The 11028-nt window shown below is 44.0% G+C and overlaps 1 protein-coding gene across 7 annotated transcripts in view; it reads left to right on the top strand.

Moving 5' to 3' along the window:
* The first annotated feature begins 1214 nt into the window (after positions 1 to 1214).
* The window catches only part of CYFIP2 (cytoplasmic FMR1 interacting protein 2), a 167728-nt gene continuing 157914 nt past the window's right edge, over positions 1215 to 11028 (top strand). For 3 of the 7 annotated variants that reach the window (XR_013229167.1, XM_077326426.1, XM_077326421.1), the window contains exon 1: positions 1216 to 1486. The gene's annotated coding sequence lies outside the window, so the exon portion shown is untranslated. Of the gene's footprint in view, positions 1487 to 9330; positions 9429 to 11028 lie in introns of all 7 variants that reach the window. The other 4 variants (XM_077326424.1, XM_077326423.1, XM_077326422.1 and 1 more) reach the window with 3 other exon arrangements.

Below are 11028 nucleotides of genomic sequence, written 5' to 3'. Positions count from 1 at the left end.
AATAAGGGGAGAGATGGAGTCAAAGGCTGCCTTAAGATCCACAAATGCGGCATACAAGGATAGTGGGCCATTTGTGCTATACTTTCCAATAATATGTTGCAGGATTAGACAATGATCTAAGGTGGATCTGCCTTCCCTAAATCTTGCCTGTTCCTCTGCAATAATATCAATGAAATTATTTCAATGAAATTCCCTTCAAAACTTTAGTCACAGTTGCATTCATGAGTCTTATACAGATGAGCAACAGTATACAAATGTCTTCATGCTATTTGCTTAAAATAATCAACTTTATTTATACCCTGCCTTTCTCCCCAAAGCATCTATCACCATTCCCCTCAATTTTATCATCAACGCAACCATGTGGAGTGGATAAGGCAGAGAGTGTATGACTGGCCTAAGATCTCCCAGGAGATGTTCATGGCAGAGTGGAGATTTGTACCAGATCACAGATGTAGGATTGCTAGTCCAAGTTGAGAAACTCCTGGGGATTTGGGGGTGAAGCCTGAGGAAGACAGGGTTTGGAAGGTCAGGGACCCCAAAAGAGTTTAACACCATAGCATCCATCCTATATCAACATGGCAACTAATCTCTATCATTTGGCATCCACACCACCTGGAGGTTGGAAAACAAAAATAACTGTCTTATTTTAAGTATCTTGGTTCAAGTGGTTTGTGGGTAACCTCCTTTAATTCTCAGTGACTGAAAGCATAATAAAATTGCATGGCCATGCCAGATTGTTATGAATTCAATGGTCACAAATATGTATAATGAAAATGCTCTGATTCTCTCCTTAGATTTCTGAGTTTTTCTCAGTGACATTTATCATACACAGTTTACTAAGGCAGAAGAGAAATATAGCTTATTATTATATCATGATATTATGGAAGGATGAATATTTCCCATTGGGAGTAGGGGATCAACCAACCTCCTTCATCAACTATGTCCAACAGTTTGTCCAAGGCATAAACTATACACTCCAAATCATGAACGGCAGCCTTTTTACTTTTATTATGAAGCCAGAGAGAGAGAGAGAGAGAGAGAGAGAGAGAGGTCAACAGATGAGATCCCTCTTTATGTCAACCGAAAGGAGTCGACTCAAAGGGGTCTCTGTTGTCTGACTAACAGGTGCAGCTGCCTGTCAGGAAAGGGGCCGGCTGCACAGGGTGGGAGGCTTTGCGCGGGCATGGGCAAGGGGCGGTTTTTCTCCCCAGTGGGCGGGAGGCGGTGAGTTCAGCACAGTGCTCGGGAAGTGCACTGGCTGTAGCCATTTCCTGCTCTTTGTATGTAAGTGAGAGTGGATCTCTCCCTCTCTTGGTGACACAGATAGACCCAGGCAGTAGTAGGAGGGGGCGGAGGGGGAGGAGACTGACGTGCGGTGGCGGCGGCAGCGGCAGCCTCGCTGAGCATCTCTGCCACCTTTCTGCTGCTGCTGTATCCCACGCCCAGCTGCAGAGGCCAGCAGCATCTTCGCATCTTCCCCCCACAGGTAGGAGCTGAGGCTTCCCCGCTTCTGTTCTCTGGGGGTGCGTGGGAATCATGGCAGTCCCTTTACCGCAGGGAAGGATAGCCACCATTGAGCACAAGGCTGGAGACGGGAGGGAACCGTGGTTGCGGCTGCAGGGATGCCGCCTGGCTGGATTGGGTGGGCGAAGGTTACCAAGCTGGGCTGTCATGTCTGATGCGGGGGCGGGGGGGAGAGGAAGGCGGGATCCACGGCCCCCCTCTTCCCTGTGGCGACGGAAGCTGGGACCTGCCCGTCGCCCCCTGATTGACTCGTTGTCTAGTTGATCCAGGCTGGGCGATCACGCGACAGCAGCAGCTTAGAAGGGGGATGGGGGCCAGTGTCACTATTTGATGGGAAGGCTCTAGGCAGTGTTCTGGTGGGGGGGGGGGGTTAGGGCTGGCTGCCTTCTCGGGGCGGAAAGTGACAGCTTTGCAGAAGGGTGGTTTAGCATGAGACTGCGAAGCTCTGCCATGATACGAATCTAGCCCACACAGGCGCTGGGATTTCTGCTTAACACAGCTCGGTGGTTTTAATGCGAGATCAGGAGGGAGGAGGAAAACGTTAAGATGATGATGATTTTAAAGCATGTTCATGCCTCTCTGAAAAGAAACTGGGCCCAGCTTGGCCCTCAAGAAACGTTTTTACAAGAGATATCCCAGAATGCTTAGAGGTACCTGCAATATTCAAGGCCTTCTTGTTTATTTTAGTGCACCAAGCAACTACCATGTGATCAAGCTTTGCAAATGATCTGGGTGAAAAATTGGGATTTTCATATTTAGAATTCTGGATGGGATGCTTATTGATTTATTTCTGAACTGCCACATCAGGTTTCATTTGGAGATAAAATCCTGGCTCATCATCCAATGCCCAGTTAACTAATAATTTGGTTATGATGCTGGATTTTGGTTTTAGTTTTATATTGTAGGCGTGGCATATAGGCACAAATAGATTGGGGAGTGGGTGACGAGGGAAATAGTTTGGAAGTTTGGGACCTGTAAATGTTATCTTTTAAACTGAAAGTAAAAAAAAAGGTGATATGGTGGTGGAAGTAATAAAAATAAACAAAACCAAATAAAACATTTTAATGCAAGTCATACTGAAAGTGGGAGGACAGAAATGTTTGCAGCCAGTGAAAATGATGGAAATGAAGGAGGTGGTGAGCTCCCCCTCACTGGCAGTCTTCAAGCAAAGGTTGGATACACACTTTTCTTGGATGCTTTAGGATGCTTTGGGCTGATCCTGCGTTGAGCAGGGGGTTGGACTAGATGGCCTGTATGGCCCCTTCCAACTCTATGATTCTATGATTCTATGAATGTTGTGATATTTTGGAATCAGAAGTTAATCTTAAACAGGTCTGCCTTTAGATGTACCTCAAATATGTATTTTTAAATTGATCAACAGTAAATCAAGCTCAATTCTTGCAGTTCTGCCCTCACATCTGTTTAAACCCATCTCTCCATTTCACCCTTAAGAGGATATTAAAGTAGCATGATGCTACTGCATTTGTCTGAGTCAGACTTTGAAACCTACAATCGGTGAATGTGGTGGAAATGAGTTAGATAGGTTCTGTTGCCAAATGACAGTGCAGTGGTGCAATATTAAGAAGGCCTGTTCAGAAGTATGTTGCATTTTATCAAGTGGTGCTTACTCCCAGGAGAGTATTTTTAGGATTACAGCCCATCTTTTGCAGGTAATTGTTGGGGAAATCACAGGTAAAATCTGTGGAAAATGAGGGCTGATTTTTTTGTGTGTGGAGTGTTTCTGGAGTGCTTTGTGCCCTGTGAGGTCCAGAACATATACATCAAATTAAAAATAAATAAGAATGTGTAGTTTAAAGGCAAAAATGATTTTGCTGTTAATAATACAGAAGGTGCCTCAAGGCCATCTGTTGCTGCCTTTGTGCTAGCTTGCAGCTGTGGGATTATACATGCATCATAAGAAACTTAAGTAATTAGGTTGGGTTTAAAATTATTAAACTGCTAAAGGTGATCTATTGATTACAGGAAATGGCAAGAAAGGCATGAAAAGAAAGTCAAATGTTATTTCTGGCCTAGTTAATTAGAGGGGAAAAATTGATCTTTGTGCAAAAAGAGGATTTTTTTTGTTTGGGGACTATTTTAAAACATCTCCCCTCTAATTTAAAGTTCTCAAAATGGCTGAAAAAGAAAAGAAAACAAAAAAAGCTGTAAAGAATGGGTAGTACAAAATGACAGACAGACAGATAGAGAAGTGGCCTTTGCCAGCCAGTCACAAATCAATGTGAGAGAGGGCTCCTTGAGTTAGTATGTGTTTCTATGTATGCTAACTTTTTACCTGCCAGTTCTGTTTTTACCTGCCAGTTCTCAAGTACTTTTTTTGTTTCTTCTGCAATATTGACAGGGGTTAAAGGCCAATCTCATCCTGTGAACTGACTTTCTTTTGCAGTAAAAAAAAAAGAAAAGAAAAGAAAGAAACTGGATGACTCAGGGGGTAAAGGCAGGAATCCTTGGAATTCCATGAGATGCTGTTTGGATCCCAGACAACATTTTGCATGAGACACCTTTGGAGAGGGAGGATCAAATGGTCTTTTTTTTTATTATTATAATAATTTTATTGTTTATCGTTATATAAAGCATTTACAAAGAAGTTGTAAAGAAAAAGCGACCAGTTGATATGGTTTGCCATCTAACATAGATATTTAGTTCCCATCACATATTATTCCTGATCTAGAAGTTTTTACCATTTTTCTTAGCCAAGTGATTGTTAATACATATGAGAGTATGATCTGTTATAGGAATACATTCTGTTATTATCTTAAATGATATTAGGTCAGTCTCCTTCATAAATTGGCCTTGACCCACGAATTACTACTGTTGTCTTGTTAATGCCTATAAAATATGGTTTGTCATCCTCTTTTAGCATACATATTAACATACATATTCAATTCCCATCGCATATTAATCCTGATCTAGGAGTTATTAAAAATGGTCTTTTTTTTTGATTTACAGGAAATTCACATTAACATTGATTTGCCATGTTGTGCTGACACATCTGTAGCATAGCGACTTGACCATTATGCAGTGGGAAAGCTATGTTAAAATTGCCTAACTGCTTAGCAAAAATTACAGCTATTTGGTTTAACACATGGCTGATTTTTAAACAGCTACCACATGGCAGGTGTTCATTTGAATCTACTTCCGAGAACCTTATTGTGTCAGAATTTGAAGAGCTGCTTTGTAACATACTTGCCATGCATTAGATAAGTACAGGAAGGGAACTCGAAGGAAACCCTTCTTTCTTCTTCTACTCCTACTCACCATTTCCTGTTCCTTCTCTTCCCGGTTACCATAATCTTCCCCATGCTACTGGGTGGTGTTGCTCCCCCCATTTCTAGTATTCAGGAAGATCTTCCACATATATTATCTGCCCCAGGTTCAATGCTTTTGGGAAGTGGTTCATATTCCCATGTCCCCACAGCGTCATGATGCATTTGTGCTTTTCTCTGATGTTTCTTAAAGCTGCTTTACACTGACACCTGTAAGTCTAGAGGATCCCAAGGTCCCACCTGGGATCTGGCATCCTATTACCAACCTCCAGATGGAATCTGGAGTTCTCCCACCAGCAGTTTCCCTGTAAAAAAATGGCAGCTCTGGAGAGTGGACTCTGTGGCATTATACCCTGCTGAGGTCCCTCCTATCCCCAAGCATCTCCCTCCCCAGGTTTCACCCTCCAGTTGTCTAGATGTTTTCTAACCCAGAGCCAGCTATCTCTGCCATTTCCTCCCCCCTGCAACAGGTTATTTCGAAATCTTTTTTAAATTACACTGAAATCATAAATGTATATCAGCTAGAAATGTCTCTAAAGGTATAGCAGGTTCTCTGAATTTCCAGTTTACATTGTTAACAGTCTATAATTTCTTCACTTGTGCAGATATAAGAAAGAAGGCATACCTTCTTTCTTATATCAGAAATATATATACCTTCTTTCTTATATCATAGCGGGGTACCTCAGGGCTCGGGACTCGGTCTGGTAAAGGAGAGCGACAAAGATGATCTGGGGTCAAGGGACCAAGCCCTATGAAGATAGGTTGAGGGACTTGGGAATGTTCAGCCTGGAGAAAAGGAGGTTGAGAGGGGACATGATAGCCCTCTTTAAGTATTTGAAAGGTTGTCACTTGGAGGAGGGCAGGATGCTGTTTCTGTTGGCTGCAGAGGAGAGGACATGCAGTAATGGGTTTAAACTTCAACGATATAGGCTAGATATCAGGAAAGAAATTTTCACACTCAGAGTAGTTCAGCAGTGGAATAGGCTGCCTAAGGAGGTGGTGAGCTCCCCCTCACTGGCAGTCTTCAAGCAAAGGTTGGATACACATTTTTCTTGGATGCTTAGGGCTGATCCTGCGTTGAGCAGGGGGTTGAACTAGATGGCCTCTATGGCCCCTTCCAACTCTATGAGTCTATGATTCTTCATAAGGGAAGGAACAATAAGCCTACCTTAAAAAAAAGTAGCTCTGAAATCAGAGAACTAGCTGTTCCTACTGTTAGACTGATGTATTTACATAACAATAGTTTAGTGATGACTATTTTAAAAACTGCAAAGTTCAGTTGGACTGGAGAGGGGGGACTTGTAGCATGGAAACTATGGGAGAATCTGTACCTGCAAAGGAGAAACCACATAAACCCATCCCTGTGTGAAAGGCCCCCTTCTCTTCTTTTATGCTCAATTCCACTTCCTGTTTTGCCTTTATTGCATGTGAAGGGTGGGCGCCACTCAAACAAGAGCTATTGTATGCGCAATCCATTACTATCCCAGAAAGACGAAAACACTGCAGGAGCTCTAAGTAGCCTATTTGGATGAACAGAGAACTTCTAGAGGAACTAAGAAAGAAAAGGAAAATGTTCAGGAAATGGAGGGAAGGACAGAGCTCTAAAGAAGAGTACCTACAGGTTACTAGGCACTGAAGATCAATAATCAGAAAGGCCAAAGCTGAGATTGAGCTTGAGATTGGCCAGGGAAGCCCATGGTAAGAAGAAAAGATTTTTCAGTTATGTGAGGAGCAGACATAAAGTAAAGGAGGCAATAGGCCCACTGTTGGGTGCAGATGGACAAACTCTAACGGAGGATGCAGAGAAAGTAGAAATTTTACATTAGTTTTTCCCACAGGTCAAAGGGTTTAGGCACATCTAGAGATGGCAGTAGCCAAGGGATAGCGTCTGGGTGGTAGGTTGACATGGACAGAGAGGTTGGCGAGAGGCATTTAGATGTACTGGATGAGTTCAAGTCCCCTGGGCCAGATGAAATGCACCCGAGAGTGCTTAAAGAACTTTCCAGAGAACTTGCAGAACCCTTGTCCATCATCTTCGGGACCTCTTTAAGGACCGGAGATGTCCCGGAGGACTGGAAGAGAGCAAAAGTTATTCCAATCTTCAAAAAAAAGAGGAAGGATGACCCGGGAAACTACAGACCAGTGAGTCTGACCTCTGTTGTGGGGAAGATAATGGAGCAGATATTAAGGGAGCGATCTGCAAACATCTGGAGGACAATTTGGTGATCCAAGGAAGTCAGCATGGATTTGAATCATAGAATCATAGAGTTGGATGGGACCATACAGGCCATCTAGTCCAAAGCCCTGCTCAACACAGGATCAGCCCGAAGCATCCTAAAGTATCCAAGAAAAGTGTGTATCCAACCTTTGCTTGAAGACTGCCAGTGAGGGGGAGCTCACCACCTCCTTAGGCAGCCTATTCCACTGCGTAATTACTCTGACTGTGAAAAAAAATTTCCTGATATCTAGCCTATATCATTGTACATGGAGTTTAAACCCATTACTGCGCGTCCTTTTCTCTGCAACCAACTGGAACACCATCCTGCCCTCCTCCAAGTGACAACCTTTCAAATACTTAAAGAGGGCTATCATGTCCCCTCTCAACCTCCTTTTCTACAGGCTGAACATTCCCAAGTCCCTCAACCTATCTTCATAGGGCTTGGTCCCTTGGCCCCAGATCATCCTCGTTGCGCTCCTCTGTACCCTTTCAATTTTATCTACGTCCTTGAAGTGAGGCCTCCAGAACTGCACACAGTACTCCTGGTATGGTCTCCAACAGGGCCTGTCAGACCAACCTGGTTTCCTTTTTTGACCAAGTAACAGGTTTGCTGGATCGTGGAAATTCAGTTGATGTCGTTTACTTGGATTTTAGTATAGCTTTTGATAAGGTTCCCCTTGATGTTCCGATGGATAAATTAATTGAAGGAGTGCAATCTGGATTTTCAGATAGTTAGGTGGATAGGGAATTGGTTAGAGAACCGCACTCAAAGAGTTGTTGTCAATGGTGTTTCATCAGACTGGAGGGAGATGAGTAGCGGGGTACCTCATGGCTTGGTGCTTGATCCGGTACTTTTAAACATATTTACTAATTATCTAGATGATGGGGTGGAGGGACTACTCATCAAGTTTGCAGATGACACCAATTTAGGAGGACTGGCAAATACTCCAGAAGATAGAGACAGAGTTCAACGAGTCCTGAACACAATGGAAAATTGGGCAAATGAGAACAAGATGCAATTTAATAAAGATTAGTGTAAAGTTCTGCATCTGGGGCAGAAAAATGAAAAGCATCAGTTTCATGATTAAATGGCGGCAAATGTCTACGTGTGCATAATGTTTGGGTACCTCTGTACAATAAAGATGTTCTCACATAATTTCATTCTGTGGTTCTCACATTGTTGTGGTTCTCACAGTGTTATCTAGTAAGGATTTCCTGATTCTTATTTTGTATACCAGCTAAACTGTAATTGGAAGAAAAAAACCCACAATAAGATCCATGAGATGGATCCAGAATCTCATGTATTTCAACTAGTACTTGTTCCTCCAGAAGAGATTTTGGTCAGTCCCCCCCCCCCGACACACACACACTATAGCCTCTGTCAAACTGAATTTTGTTCACAATGTTCCTAACTAACAGAAAAGGACTTTCAAGGTCTTTGAATTATTCTATATACTGCATATACTCGAGTATAAGCCCACCTTTTCAGCAGATCTTTTATGCTGAAAAAGCCCCCCTAGGTTTATACTCAAGTGAGGGTCCCACTTAGCCGTTATTGTTGATATTGTGGTAACATTAGGTTCCTCAGCTAAAATTCAAGTTGGCTTATGCTTGAGTATATACGGGTAATTGATTCTTACCATATTCCAACTATGCTGCCATTTTAGAATTGATTTTACTGGAGGGTTATTGCTTTGCTGGGTGTTTCTTAGCAAGAACTAGAGGGGGGACCCAATCCAAGTAGTATGTTAGAAATACAGGTTGTTTTCATTGGCAACAAATCTACAAATAACGGTGATTGTTGAAAATTGGCAGCAAGGGAGAATGAGCTTTGATGCTAGTGACATATAAAATTGTGACCACAATATGTCAACCCTCTAATTGACCCTCCTAATGACAGCCATTCAGAGGGCCTGGCATGCTCTACCCCGGCCCTCTGATTGCCCTTCAATGCGAGGGCCCTCCCCCACTGAGGGCCGACCAAGGGCCACAAATAGAAGGCCACCCCCATTCTCCAATGAGTCCCCGCAGCTGTTGCCAAAATCCTCACCGACACCAAGCCCAGCAAATCCCACCACCTCCACTGCAGAGGCCCTGCCACTCTTGGCCATCTTCCCCCTGATGGCAGGGGCGAGGAATCTGGTTGCCTTCTCCATGATGGCTCCACCACTCTCACATACCTCCTTCCCACTGACGGGGCATGGAAGGCAGTTGCCTCCTCTGTGGAGGCCCTGCCAATCTCCCCATCCTCATCATCACTGGCCATGGTGAGGAAGATGACCCCTGCTCTCCTCTGTTCTGCAGGTCTCCACTGTCTCCTCACCACCTCCAGGGACTGGGAACACTGTCCACCTCCTCCATAGAGGCCCTGCACATCTTACGAACCTCTCCCAAATTAGCAGGTAAGGTAAAAGTGGCACACCTCCCCTGCAGAAGCCCCACCACTCTTGACTGCCTGCTTGCTGCCAATGGGGTGGATGCTTAGGGCTGATCCTGCGTTGAGCAGGGGGTTGGACTAGACGGCCTGTATGGCCCCTTCCAACTCTATGATTCTATGATTCTTCATAAGGGAAGGAACAATAAGCCTACCTTTAAAAAAAAAGTAGCTCTGGAATCAGAGAACTTGCTGTTCCTACTGTTAGACTGATGTATTTACATAACAATAGTTTAGTGATGACTATTTTAAAAACTGCAAAAGTTCAGTTGGACTGGAGATGGGGGACTTGTGGCATGGAAACTATGGGAGAACCTGTACCTGCAAAGGAGAAACCACATAAACCCATCCCTGTGTGAAAGGCCCCCTTCTCTTCTTTCATGCTCAATTCCATTTCCTCTTTCGCCTTTACATTCTGCCTGCTGTGTGGCCAAATCATGGGGTAGGTGCCTCAGTGTACATTGCTCTTACTATTTGAAACTCCACCTGCTTTTAAAATTTTTCAATGGTTACACACATCGCTGGTAAAAAAAATTTATCCTCCAATTGTGTGTGTGTGTTTTCTTTTTAAAAGTGAGATGCTTCTACAAATTAGGATTCTTACAGATTTACAGAACCATCAGTTATAATAATGTGTTGGATCCATTTGGATCTATTTTATTATCTAAACTAGTGATGAAGCCTGTTGTTAAAACGGGCTGGGGACTGGTGTTCCCCCGCCCTGCCCAGCTCTCACAGTGAGAGGTTGGAGGGAGTGGAGGATGTGACAGCTGCTCCTCCCCACCCCATTGGCAGCAAGCAGGCAGTCAAGAGTGGTGGGGCTTCTGCAGGGCAGGTGTGCCACTTTTACCTCCCCTGCTAGTTTGGGAGAGGTGCGCAAGATGTGCAGGGCCTCTATTGCGGAGGTGAACAATGTTCCCAGTGGGAGGTGGAGGGTGGGAGCTGGAGGGGAAGGGCCCTGTTCCATCTCAGACCATCAGGACACTCTCCCCCCCCCCCAGGGCTGTTTCACAAATATTAAGAGGACCGATAATGGATACGGATGATGGTTGCCAGCCCTTCACAATTAGATATAGGGATCTTACACATGGATTGTTTGCCTCAGTTCATGCGGAAGCATGTTTCCCCCCAAAATCTCCACAACATTTTAGTGATTTCATGCGCCTCCTAGATTCTCTTTGGCTTTTCTGTATTTTATTTCTGATTTACTTAGGAAAGGCTGGAGTGGGTGCCATGTGGATGTGAAAGTACTGATCTTTCTTGGTCCTTTCTTGGTCCTGATCTTTCTTGGTCCCTTCTGCTGTCCCCTGTGACCATAATTTCTTCCCTCACACTGGAGGGCTTTTTAAAAATGGACATTGCTAGATCACTAATAGCATATTAACATGTTAACTATTTATTGTCAGTCTCCCCTGATTCCCAGCTTTTATATATTTATTTAAAAACTAGGGGCAAAGCCCGTTGTATCCAAGAATACAACGGGCGCTAGAGCTTGGCAGTGGGAAGAGAAAGGGGAGGAGTTGTCCAGTCTGTAAGGGCATGGGGTTGAATGTGTGTGTTGTGTGGGA

This window comes from Paroedura picta, chromosome 3 (genome assembly GCF_049243985.1).
Source record: "Paroedura picta isolate Pp20150507F chromosome 3, Ppicta_v3.0, whole genome shotgun sequence".
Classification (NCBI taxonomy): domain Eukaryota; kingdom Metazoa; phylum Chordata; class Lepidosauria; order Squamata; family Gekkonidae; genus Paroedura; species Paroedura picta.
Note: the sequence above shows the minus strand (reverse complement) of the source record. Positions and strands in the feature narration are given on the sequence as shown.